Raw genomic sequence first — 10811 nt, 5'->3', positions numbered from 1 at the left:
TGCATGCCCTCATGGGGTTTCCTTGTGAGCCCTGTCTGTTGAGCCAATCAGAGCAGAGGAAAGCCATGATGTATCTTTTAGCCAAGCTGGGCCTCAATTTTTCTGTTGCGAGCAGAGCAGGCTTCCGAGAAAGGCAAATTTGTGCTCCAGTCCACTAGATCTAAATTCTTAGTGCCAATCACAGCTCTTCTGCATGGCTTGCCTTGTTTTTTGACTCAAAAACCAATAAGTATTTACTTTCTACACACTTAACAAACTGCCACTAATAGTGCCTTCACACAAAGCAAGCTTCAAATGTGGGGTAGAGGTATTTTGCCATTTCTAAAGCCACCATAAAATGAGGAGGTAATTTATATAATTTTTTAAGAATAGCTAATGCTCCTTTTGATGATGTGGCTCCCACTGAAATAAGTGTTTAAAAATGGTGCCTTCACTCAGCTTCACTGAAAGGGTGTAGAGTAGAAATGATGCCATAAAAGGTGGTTTCTTCAGTCTGGTGCTTTAAACCCAAGTGTTATTGAAGGTTCTAAGGAGAAAAGATCCCAGAAAGGGTGGTTTCTTAAGTCTGATGCCTTAAACCCAGGTCTTATTGAAGGAGCGGAGGAGAAACAATGCCAAATGAGATGGTTTCTTAAGTCTGATGCCTTAAACCCAGGTGTTATTGAAGAATATATGTGGAAACAATGCCATAAAGGGTGGTTTCTTAAGTCTGATGCCTTAACCCGGATCTAATTAAAGGATATGAGGAGAAATGATCCCAGAAAAAGTGGTTTCTTAAGACTGATGCCCTAAAAATGATGGAAAGGAGAGCCTGGGAAGTTTCCCCATTGCCATCACTGAGAAAACTCAGATTCAAATCCCCTTGAAACCTTGGGTCAGTTATGATCTATCAAGCCACAAAGCAACTGTGAGAATAAAAACCAATACGTATTTACTTTCTACATGAACTTTTTGGATGAAGTGTAGTACTGAAACATTGTTTGCTTTGGAAGGCAAGGCCTCTACCTTCTTCATAAGATATTATTCTTACCCATATCGCACACACCACCATAGAAGGGAGGAGGCAAAGATGGCAGGAAGAAAGAAATGAGGAGGGTGACAGGAAGGAAGGAAGGAAGGAAGGAAGGAAGGAAGGAAGGAAGGAAGGAAGGAGGGAGGGAGGGAGGGAGGGAGGGAGGGAGGGAGGGAGGGAGGGAGGGAAGGAAGAAAGGAAGGAAGGAAGGAAGGAAGGAAGGAAGGAAGGAAGGAAGGAAGGAAGGAAAAGGCAAGCATGGAAGGAAAGGAGAGATAAAAGGGAGGGAGGGAGGGAGGGAGGAAGAAAGGAAAGAAGGAAGGAAGGAATAAGGGAATAAGGGAGGAAGACAGAAGGGAGGGAGGGAGGAAAAGGAAAGGAGGGAGGGTGACTTTAATCAAGTCACACTCTCTCAGGCTCAAATGAAGACAAAGGCATATCTCATTTGAATAAATATTGAGAAGAAAACTCTGAAACAGCTTGCAGACACATAACAGCAACAATCCTAATCACTTGACTATCTCATCAACGAAAGCAGGTCCTCACTTCCCATTGAAATTCTGGTAGGTTTGTGGTGGTTAAATTTTTTATTCATTTAAAATTTTGTATTCTTTCATTGTTTTTACACTACAAATAAGATGTGTGCAGTGCGCATAATATGCATTCATGTTTTTTTCCCCCAAACTATAGTCCATCCCCCCAACAGTATGAGGGACTGTGAACCGGCTCTCAGCTTAAAAGGTTTGGGGACCCCTGGTCTAGAGTGAGAAGCTTTATGAAGCACCATCAGAAGAGAATGCCCTGAGTTTGTTGTCTAGTGATTGCCACCACCTAACTGCTTCCTTCCGCATCCTTTATCTAATCATTGTATACAGTATATATCCTTGTGCCAAAGATACCACCCTGTCCTTTAAAAAAAAACATACAAGTCAAAGAACAGTGGTGGGTACTGGATACTTTACCAATAGGTTAGTGAAGGTATTCTAAGTTTTTGTCAGATTTTATCATTGCTATCTAAGGTGCTCAAATTATTTGGAGGCTAAACTGGGCAACTTGGACAGCTCCACTAAAATTAGAAGAAGACCTGGATGGGATTCTTGGACTTGGTAAATTGAAATTGCCCCTGTCAACTGACACTAATATGTAAGCAGACAAAAAAAAAACTGTTTTTACTCCAGTTGGGTTCACGTGGGTGATGGAAGTTGAAAGAACCTGAATGCTTCAGCAGATTTAACATGATTGATATCTATCTCTTAAGACTACAACCAATGAAATACACATCCATTCTCTACCTTTCAGATTTTTTTTTTCATGTCAGGAGCGACTTGAGAAACTGCAAGTTGCTTCTGGTGTAAGAGAATTGGCCATCTGCAAGGACGTTGCCCAGGGGATGCCCGGATGTTTTGATGTTTTTACCATCCTTGTATGAGGCTTATCTCATGTCCCCACATGGAGATGGAGCTGATAAAGAGAGCTCATCTGCACTCTCCCTAGGTTGTATTCGAACTGACAACTTTTAGATCAGCAACCCAACCTTCAAGTCATCAGTCCTGCCAACACAAGGGTTTAACCCACTGCGCCACTGGGGGTTCTTATCTTTCAGATGATCCCACAACAATGTTCCATCAGATCCAACTGAGACTATCTCATTTTATTTGCAAAAAATAAGCCTCTTGGTTGCAGACATTTGAGGCTTATCCAGTTATATATCTGTCTTTGTAGGATCTCTAAAAATAAAATTAAAAATCCTTCAAACTGGTGTTGCCTTGAATCCCTCCCAAATAGAATGCGGTAGACTTTTCAGTAAATGTGTCTCTTCAAGAGTTACCTTTATTTTCTTCAACAGAACAAACAAAAAACGAAGGAACAGACAGGACCTTTCAATTTATATAATCAGATACAATCTCCAGGTTGAATCTTCAGGGAATTTTAGATTAAACACTTTAAAGGGAAACTCAAATAGATTTTTATCAGCTCCAATAAAAAAAATCAGCATCTAAAAACTTGCAAAGAATTTATAGCTCTGATACTTGTTTTCATAAAAATTTCAAGGAGAAAATGCCCCCCATGGAATAAGAACAACTGCAATGAAATGCTGCTTAAAAGCCTTGGGGCATGGTCTTCAGCAACAGCATTTTAAGTGGTTTGTGTAGCAGGCTTTCCAACTACCCAGTGATTTATTAAAAGAATCAAGGCAGCTGATTGGATGAAGCCCTTCCGCTCTGCATCTACAGTGACAGTGCCTCAACACCGTTTTGTCAAGCCTCCTATCATCTCATTGCTCATCTTTGTTTCCACTGCCTCAGCCATGTCATCGATGTCAAGCTTATGCCTTCATTAAATGCACGCATTGAGACTCCCAGACCCCTCAGCCTTAAGCTTTGTTGTTTTTCAAAGGATTTTCAAAATTTTTACTAACTGAAATGGCCTGGCTATTTTAATGGCTCCTGGTACAATAAGCAAAGGAAGCTCTAACAATCCTTTTTCTCCAGAAAATACATTCCTATTTTTCAAATGTTCCTTTATGCATTGTTTATGCCTGATGCAGAAAACATCTCATTAAGGACTCTCAGCTGTACTTGTTGGTCTTGAGGGTCCAATTTGAGCTAGCAGCAGCTCTGTTGACCTCTCACCAATTCTTCATTCTCAGATGGTGTTAACAAGACAATGGAGTACAATCTGTTTTGTACATATGTGTAGACATGAAGTTTTTTTCAAAGTCTGGAAAAGTTTGTTTTAGTAGTACAACTTCCAGGAAGTCTCAAAGATTCTAAGACTTGTAGTCCCCAAAAGCAACCTTTCTAAGTTCTGGATAGTTTTGATTTTATGTACTTTAAAAAAATCTGTTCCTTCTGCATGGAATCTTGTACCTTGGGCCAGCACATGATTTAAAGGCACATCTTGCAAACCTAAGGGATTTTTGGACAAATAACAGGAAGACTTCAGGATCTTCACAACATCAGAATGTTTGTAGCACCAAGATCTCCAGAAAGTGTCATTTCTGTTCCCTATTGTTGGGAAGTGACTTGCCTTAGAAAGCACAGAAATAGGAAACTGAGGATCAAAAAGGAAAACATCAGGGTTGCAGCCAATATACTTCCACTCTCACAAAACGAATGTACTGTGGACCAATAAAACTGTGGGTCATAATTTCTACCAGTTAGAGCCGTATCTGTTCTTTTCAAATATCTATAAAATGTCAAAGTTTGTAATATTGAGGTATGTCAGATCTGGGAAAGTTCCTCTGGCATCCTTTCTTGGCCGTCCGGAGGGAAAAAGAGATCTCCGACTCTGCTCTCCACCTTGCACATCACATTGGAATTGATGAGAGCCTGACATACCAGGCTGAACTCCGAGATTTCAGACTACATAAGGCCTCTCCGGGTCAAACCTTGTAGCCAGCCCTTCAGCTGAAGTCCATCATCTACCACTATCAAGTTTTCTTCTTAAATCTTATAATGCTACATACCTCCCAGATATGATTGCATTTTTCTGCCGTTGGCAAAGAATGCATTACAGGCATACAAGGACACTGTTAGAACATAAATCCTTTGGAGGAAGGACAATTTACTTTAACACTTCTATAACATGTTTCTTAAGTGGATGCTGGTCTGAACCCTTGCCACTTTTGACCAGTCCAAGAACCAAGTAGGCAGTGGCACCCTTTGTTTTAGAGAAATTCTGATGCTATGCTTAGACTTGAAATGCTTTAAACAAATTCGGAGCAATCACTTTCTAAACTAGCTGAACTCATTCTTTCACTCTCAGAATCCAGGATTTTGGCCAGAGAATCTCTGTAATTTATTTCTCTTTCTCAAATTCCTGGTGCTGATTAAGAAAGAGGACCTTATTAAGTTTGTAATCTTTTCCTCACAATATTCCTGCCAGAAGGACTCCCTAGCTTCTCACAGGTATATATGGACCAAGAGGTGATTCCCCCGTCGCTTAAATCTATCTTTCAGGGAACAGTCTCCCTGTATGTTGCAAGTCCAAAAACTCCTCCATCTTTCTCTGGTGTGTCTGTGTTTGTAGATTAAGGAAAATATTATATCTGCCTTACTTTTGAACTTATTTTTTCTTACCTTTCTCTCTACTAAGCAGCCCCTATAGTTTCAAACTGCTTTCAATTCCCTACCCTCACAACTTTGCAGATTTGCTATTCTGCACATACTGTATCCTTTGTGAAACTCTACTGTAATATTTGCTATTCTCAATTGCAACTATTGTCCATATCTTGGTTGTATGGAGTTGGTGTGAGTGTGGGTTTTTGAATACAACTTGCCTGATACACTATTAATGAATGTTACAAGATCCTTGAGCGACACGGATACTCAGAACATGGATGAATGCTAGGCCTGTGCAAAACCTCATTTGTAACTAATTTGTCTATTTCATAAAATTCGTACATATGAAACAAACTCGTGTTCATTCTCTAATGGGATTTTGAGATAAAAGGGAATTGTTGGGAGTTGAATCAACCTTATGAGGTAGGCAAAGTTAAGAGGCAGTAACTCCAAAGTTTACCTAGTAGGTTTCCTGTTGTTGTTGTTGTTGTTGTTGTTGTTGTTGTTGTTGTTGTTGTTTCAAATGCTGGATGGGCCTCTGTTGGGGGTTCTTTGACTATTCCTGCCTGACAGAAGGGGGTTAGACTGGATGGCCCCTGGGGTTTTCCAGTGAAATAATACTGCTAAGTTTATATTAGTTAAAATTCCCTAAAAATTGGTGGATGTGCAAATCTTTCTGAAATTTGAGGGGAATAATGCCCTGATTATGCTTTATCATTGAAAATAGAAATTCAAGGAGATAGCTCTTGTAGGTTTTTTTAATGTTGTTTTTCCAAAAATCAGTGGATGAGTGAAATGTTCTGAAACCTGGGGGAGGGGGGTAACAGTGGTAAATGTGTTCTACCATTCTAGGAAGTTTTATCCCGACAGCTCTAAAATGAGGGAGAAGCTTCCCCACTTGTGCAATTATTTAACAAAAAAGTTTTAAAAATTCATTATATCATTATAGTTACAAAAAGGACTCCTAATGTATCCATATATTCTGAAGGTACACCTGGTTACACTTTGCTATGTATCTCTGCAAGATTTACCCTTTACCTGTCACAGAGCCAAACAGGAATTTGATTCACCCTTAGGCCCCTTCCCCACATTGAACTGGAATATATGGCAATGTGGGTCAGATAATCCAGTTCAATGCAGATATTGTTGATTATCTGTCTTGATATTCTGGGTTATATGGCTGTGTGGAAGGGCCCTTAGTTGGACTGGCCGAAGCAAGAAGAGCTCATCTACTATATACTGCAATTGCTATATCAGAGTTAAAGGAGGAAAAACATCATGGTTACAGACAACAACTTGCAAGCAAAGTTTAAGTAAGGTAGGACATTTACAGGAAGATTATTAGTGCATTTTTGAGATATTTAATAGTAGTTCTTGAGGTGCTAATGGAAGATTTGCCAAAGTAGTCCCTTTGTGGTTGAGCAGCATGGACCAAACCAGAAGGGCATAGTTGGATTACAGATCCCGACAACTTAAAAGAAATACACACATTGTGAGTAGGTGGTAGAAGTAGATCTGAGATTGTCTATTGTGGAACCATTGATGTATCATTCATTAATAAAGCTATATAACCTTGCCTCCCTTGACCTCTTATCTCACTGAATGATGGCCTAATCAGCATTAGGCAAAGAGTGAGGTAGAATAAGGACTAGGGCTAGGTCAGGAACAAAGGAAGACTAGATCCAAATATACAACTCTTATTTAAAGGAATTCAGGACAGCCAGCAGTCTGAAATGATAAAGGTTCACAGAAAGACACAACTGAGTGAGTGACTTTTCTCTGTAATCTGTGACTTTAAGAATGAGATCAGATATTCACATAATGAGACCAGAAATGTATGACATTCTGAGCAAAGGCCATGGAAAGTTTTCAGAGATGCCACAAAAATGAACTTTATCTTCTACTTCAACAAAAGAGCATGAAATAATCATCATGTGACAAATTTGGTTCATGCTGATTTTATCACATCCACAATTAACATGAAAATGGCTCTGTCTGAAGCTTATTACCTATCTTTGCTCCTGGTAGCCCCAGGACCTGACCCTTAATCTCCTTTATATAGAAAACTGGTGTGAATCCGACTAGACTGGCTGCTCATCTAGTCCGGTGATTTCCAACCTTTAATTCTTCAGGTATTTTAGTCTTCAGCTCCTGAATGCCTGACAGTTGGCCAGGTTGGCTGGGACTTCTGGGCGTCAAAATCCCAAACACACAGAAGACTAAAAGTTGGGAACCACTGATTTAATCCAGTGTTGTCCAGAGTTGTCTACTCCTATTCTACAGAGTTTAGAAAATTATTTTTAGGACCATACATCCCAGAACTTCTGTACGTACTGTGCTGACTAGTAGATTCTAGAACCTTTTATCAAAAAATAACTTTTCTAGGCTTTGGGGTGGTAAAAAATGTTCACCATAGGATCTTAGTCTTAGATACCAACATTCTGTTGCAGCCCCCCAATGTCTCAATATCACAATACTTAAATAATGTTATTGGTGCTACATGTACAGTTTTGTAATCTCAATCTGTAACTGAAACTGGTACAGGAAGATGGAATAAGGGCTTTAAAACTAAACAAATGTAAAACAATTTAAATAAGAAACATATACCAATCTAATGCAATCAATGAGATTGGGTTTTGTCATTATCAACCTGGGTTCAGCTCTTCCACCTTCATTCAATTGAAAGCTCCAGAGAAAGAATATTCCTGATAAATTTTCATGTTTAGTTGAATTAGTGTAAAAATCACACACAAAAAACCTTGTGAATTAGACAGGGATAGGTTGATCATCTCTCCTACTTTAAAAGGGAATGTTTGTATAATCTCCTTTAAACTTGCATGGAAGTTAAATTAACTTTACAAAATTCAACAGAACAAAATAAATTTTACAGTCTGACAGTATTCCTTAATGAAACATTTAATAAATGCATATACTGACATTTCTTTTTCTAGCCTTTGAATGTCATTCCAAAGATTGACATGAAAGCTGAGTAGACCAAGATTATCTCTGTTTGTATTAATAAAAGAAATAAATTGAAACTAATAATAAAGAAGTCATGATAGAATTAATTTCATGAGTCAAAACCCATTGTGTCAGTTTTTCCATGACAGCAAGTATCTTCTTTTGCCCAATGCCATTGGCAACAGCTCAAATCAATTTTGACCATGTTGCTTCTTTCCAGGTTAAGTCTTTGAACCATCAGATAAAAATATACCAGCATGGGCATTGGGTCCTACAGCGTGTGTCCCTCTAGCAGAGTTGAAAGAAGAGCACCTTGCCAGAAGGCGTACTCTTTTCCTTTACATACACAGAGTTAATCCTGTAGAAGCAAGCCCAACTGAGACTAATCCAGGTAAGATATGACACATGCAGTGTGTTCACTTGACCCAGAACTGTAGACAAAGTGTTTGCCTCAGGAAAGACTAGAACTTTGTCACTGAAGTTAAGTCAGAAGAAGTACCTTGAAGAAATGTGCAGGGATGCTATTTTGTTACATTGGTATTCTGTGTATGGCACTGAGCAACACTGAACATTCATGAACCCACTGATAATGGGGGAAAACAAGGGGATGCACATCAGATGCAAATAGGTCAGTGTGGAAAAATGAAAGTGAGATGGAATTGGAACATCCCAAGAGTAGGCACAGCATCAAAGGTGAATGGCTGTGAGTGAGAGAAGCAGAGTGGGAGACGCAAGAGCTACGGCCAAGAACATGACCTGCAGGTTTGTCATCTGTGTCAAAATATACATTATTTCTTTTCTCCACAACTCTCAACATGGTCATTGGGTATGCTGGATGGGGTATTCTGAACGTCATAGACTAAAATGCATATACTTTTCATGCTCTACTATAAGACCATACCATAGCTGAGCTTCCTAGATCTGTGCAGTAATATGTACTCACAAAGAGGAGTAGTGTCTTGACACCCTTCTTAACACAATCATTTCATCAAATATATATATTTTAAAACATTTCAAGCCTTGTAAGACTATGGGTTGTACAATATCATTTGCTCAGTAAGGGTTTTCACCTGAGTGTTGTATACTGCCATCAAAAGAGAGAGGGCCTTTCTGTGGTGGCCCCACGGCTCTGGAACTACCTCCCTAAAGAGGTGCAGTTGGCCTCCTCCATACTGGCCTTTCATTCACAAATTAAAACCTTTCTGTGGAGCCAGGCCTTCCCAGACGAATAATAGGCACTGCCAGTCTGATAATATTTGGTAAATAACCTCAGTGGCTGGAGGTTATGGATACTTTTAAATTGTTCTTGCCGTAAGTTTTAACTGTTTTATATGATATATTAAATTGGGTTTTTATATTGGTATATGATGTTCAGCTGATTATATATTGTTTGCAGATGTATTTGCATTGGTTTTGTATTTTGTAAGCCGCCTTGAGTCCCACCCACGGGAGAAAAGTGGGATAGAAATGAATAAATCATCATCATCATCATCATCATCATCATCATCATCTGGTCTCTGCCCCACAGAACCTGACAATTTTGTAATTATTAATCATCCTTCATTTTGAAAGGTACTGGCATAGCATAGTAAAGCATAGAGGGTATGTGAAACTGCACAGAAGTGCTAGATTAAACTCAGCTTCAAGAAAGTTTTTTTTTTTTTTACCATTTCCAGAATCCACACTGCTGGGGGATGCTAGCAGCTATAATTCTGAGAAACTTTCCCAGGCTTTGACTGAACTCCTGGTGTCACAACAAGCATCCTATGAGGAGAGATTCAGAGCATAAACCCTTAGGAAATGAACTGAAAATGTAAAAGGGCACATAACGTTCATTTCAGAGAGTCTTGTGTGCTATGTCCTGTCATATCATGTCCCTGATATAAATCACTGTAATCCCTGTCTTCTTGAAAAAGACTTTCCTAATATGCCAGAAGATTTGCTGTATGTAATAACTGGGAAGTGCTGCCCAATGAATACCACTGAGTCTAGTTTTCATTTCAGTCACAGCCTTCTCCCAGTATTGTAAAACCCTATTTTTATAAATGCCATCAGATCATATCAGAGTTGTGTGGATTTTTTTTTTACAAATGCTATAAATATATCTATTCAAGGAAAAGAATAAAACATTCAAAGAGCAGCTCCATATCTCATAAACTACTAAGCTAGTACTATAATATCTCACTATAAGGCTGTAAAAGATCAGGGAAGGCCCTCCTCCAAAGTCAACAAGCTATATCAACGCATAGAAACATGTAAAGCATCAACAATAATGCCAACAAAAGCTCTACAGTTGTGGTTAAAAGTGTGGATAAAGTTTTTGAAAATCATACCATGCTTTTTAAAAGCTTCAGTTTTGTCTAATAGGTTGATGCAAGGAGTTGACAAATATCCTCAGCTCAAAAGCAATACAAAAAGGTGGCGGGTATGGATGAAAGAAAAATCTAATTGTACAACTCATGCTTTCAGTCATTACACATTCTCTGTCTGGGCTGAGTTCCAAAATGTAGTGGAAAGAACTGTCCATTAACACAGAAAGAAGCCTGGATAATTTTAGAAATTATTGCACTGTCTTTAAAAAATAACCCAAGGCCAGGCAGAAGCAGAGAAGAAGAGGAGACAATAATGGAAAGGAAAGACGTAAATATGCAGGGAACAATTCAAAGGAGTCTAGGGGAATGCAGAGCTCAGCCACAATCTGGAGGTTGAAGAGTACTATTAAATAAATTGTGATGATGGTTCAGGTTTCTTTTATTATGATATGGCAGTGCATT

Source organism: Anolis carolinensis, chromosome 5 (assembly GCF_035594765.1).
Source record: "Anolis carolinensis isolate JA03-04 chromosome 5, rAnoCar3.1.pri, whole genome shotgun sequence".
In the NCBI taxonomy this organism is placed as follows: domain Eukaryota; kingdom Metazoa; phylum Chordata; class Lepidosauria; order Squamata; family Dactyloidae; genus Anolis; species Anolis carolinensis.
Note: the sequence above shows the minus strand (reverse complement) of the source record.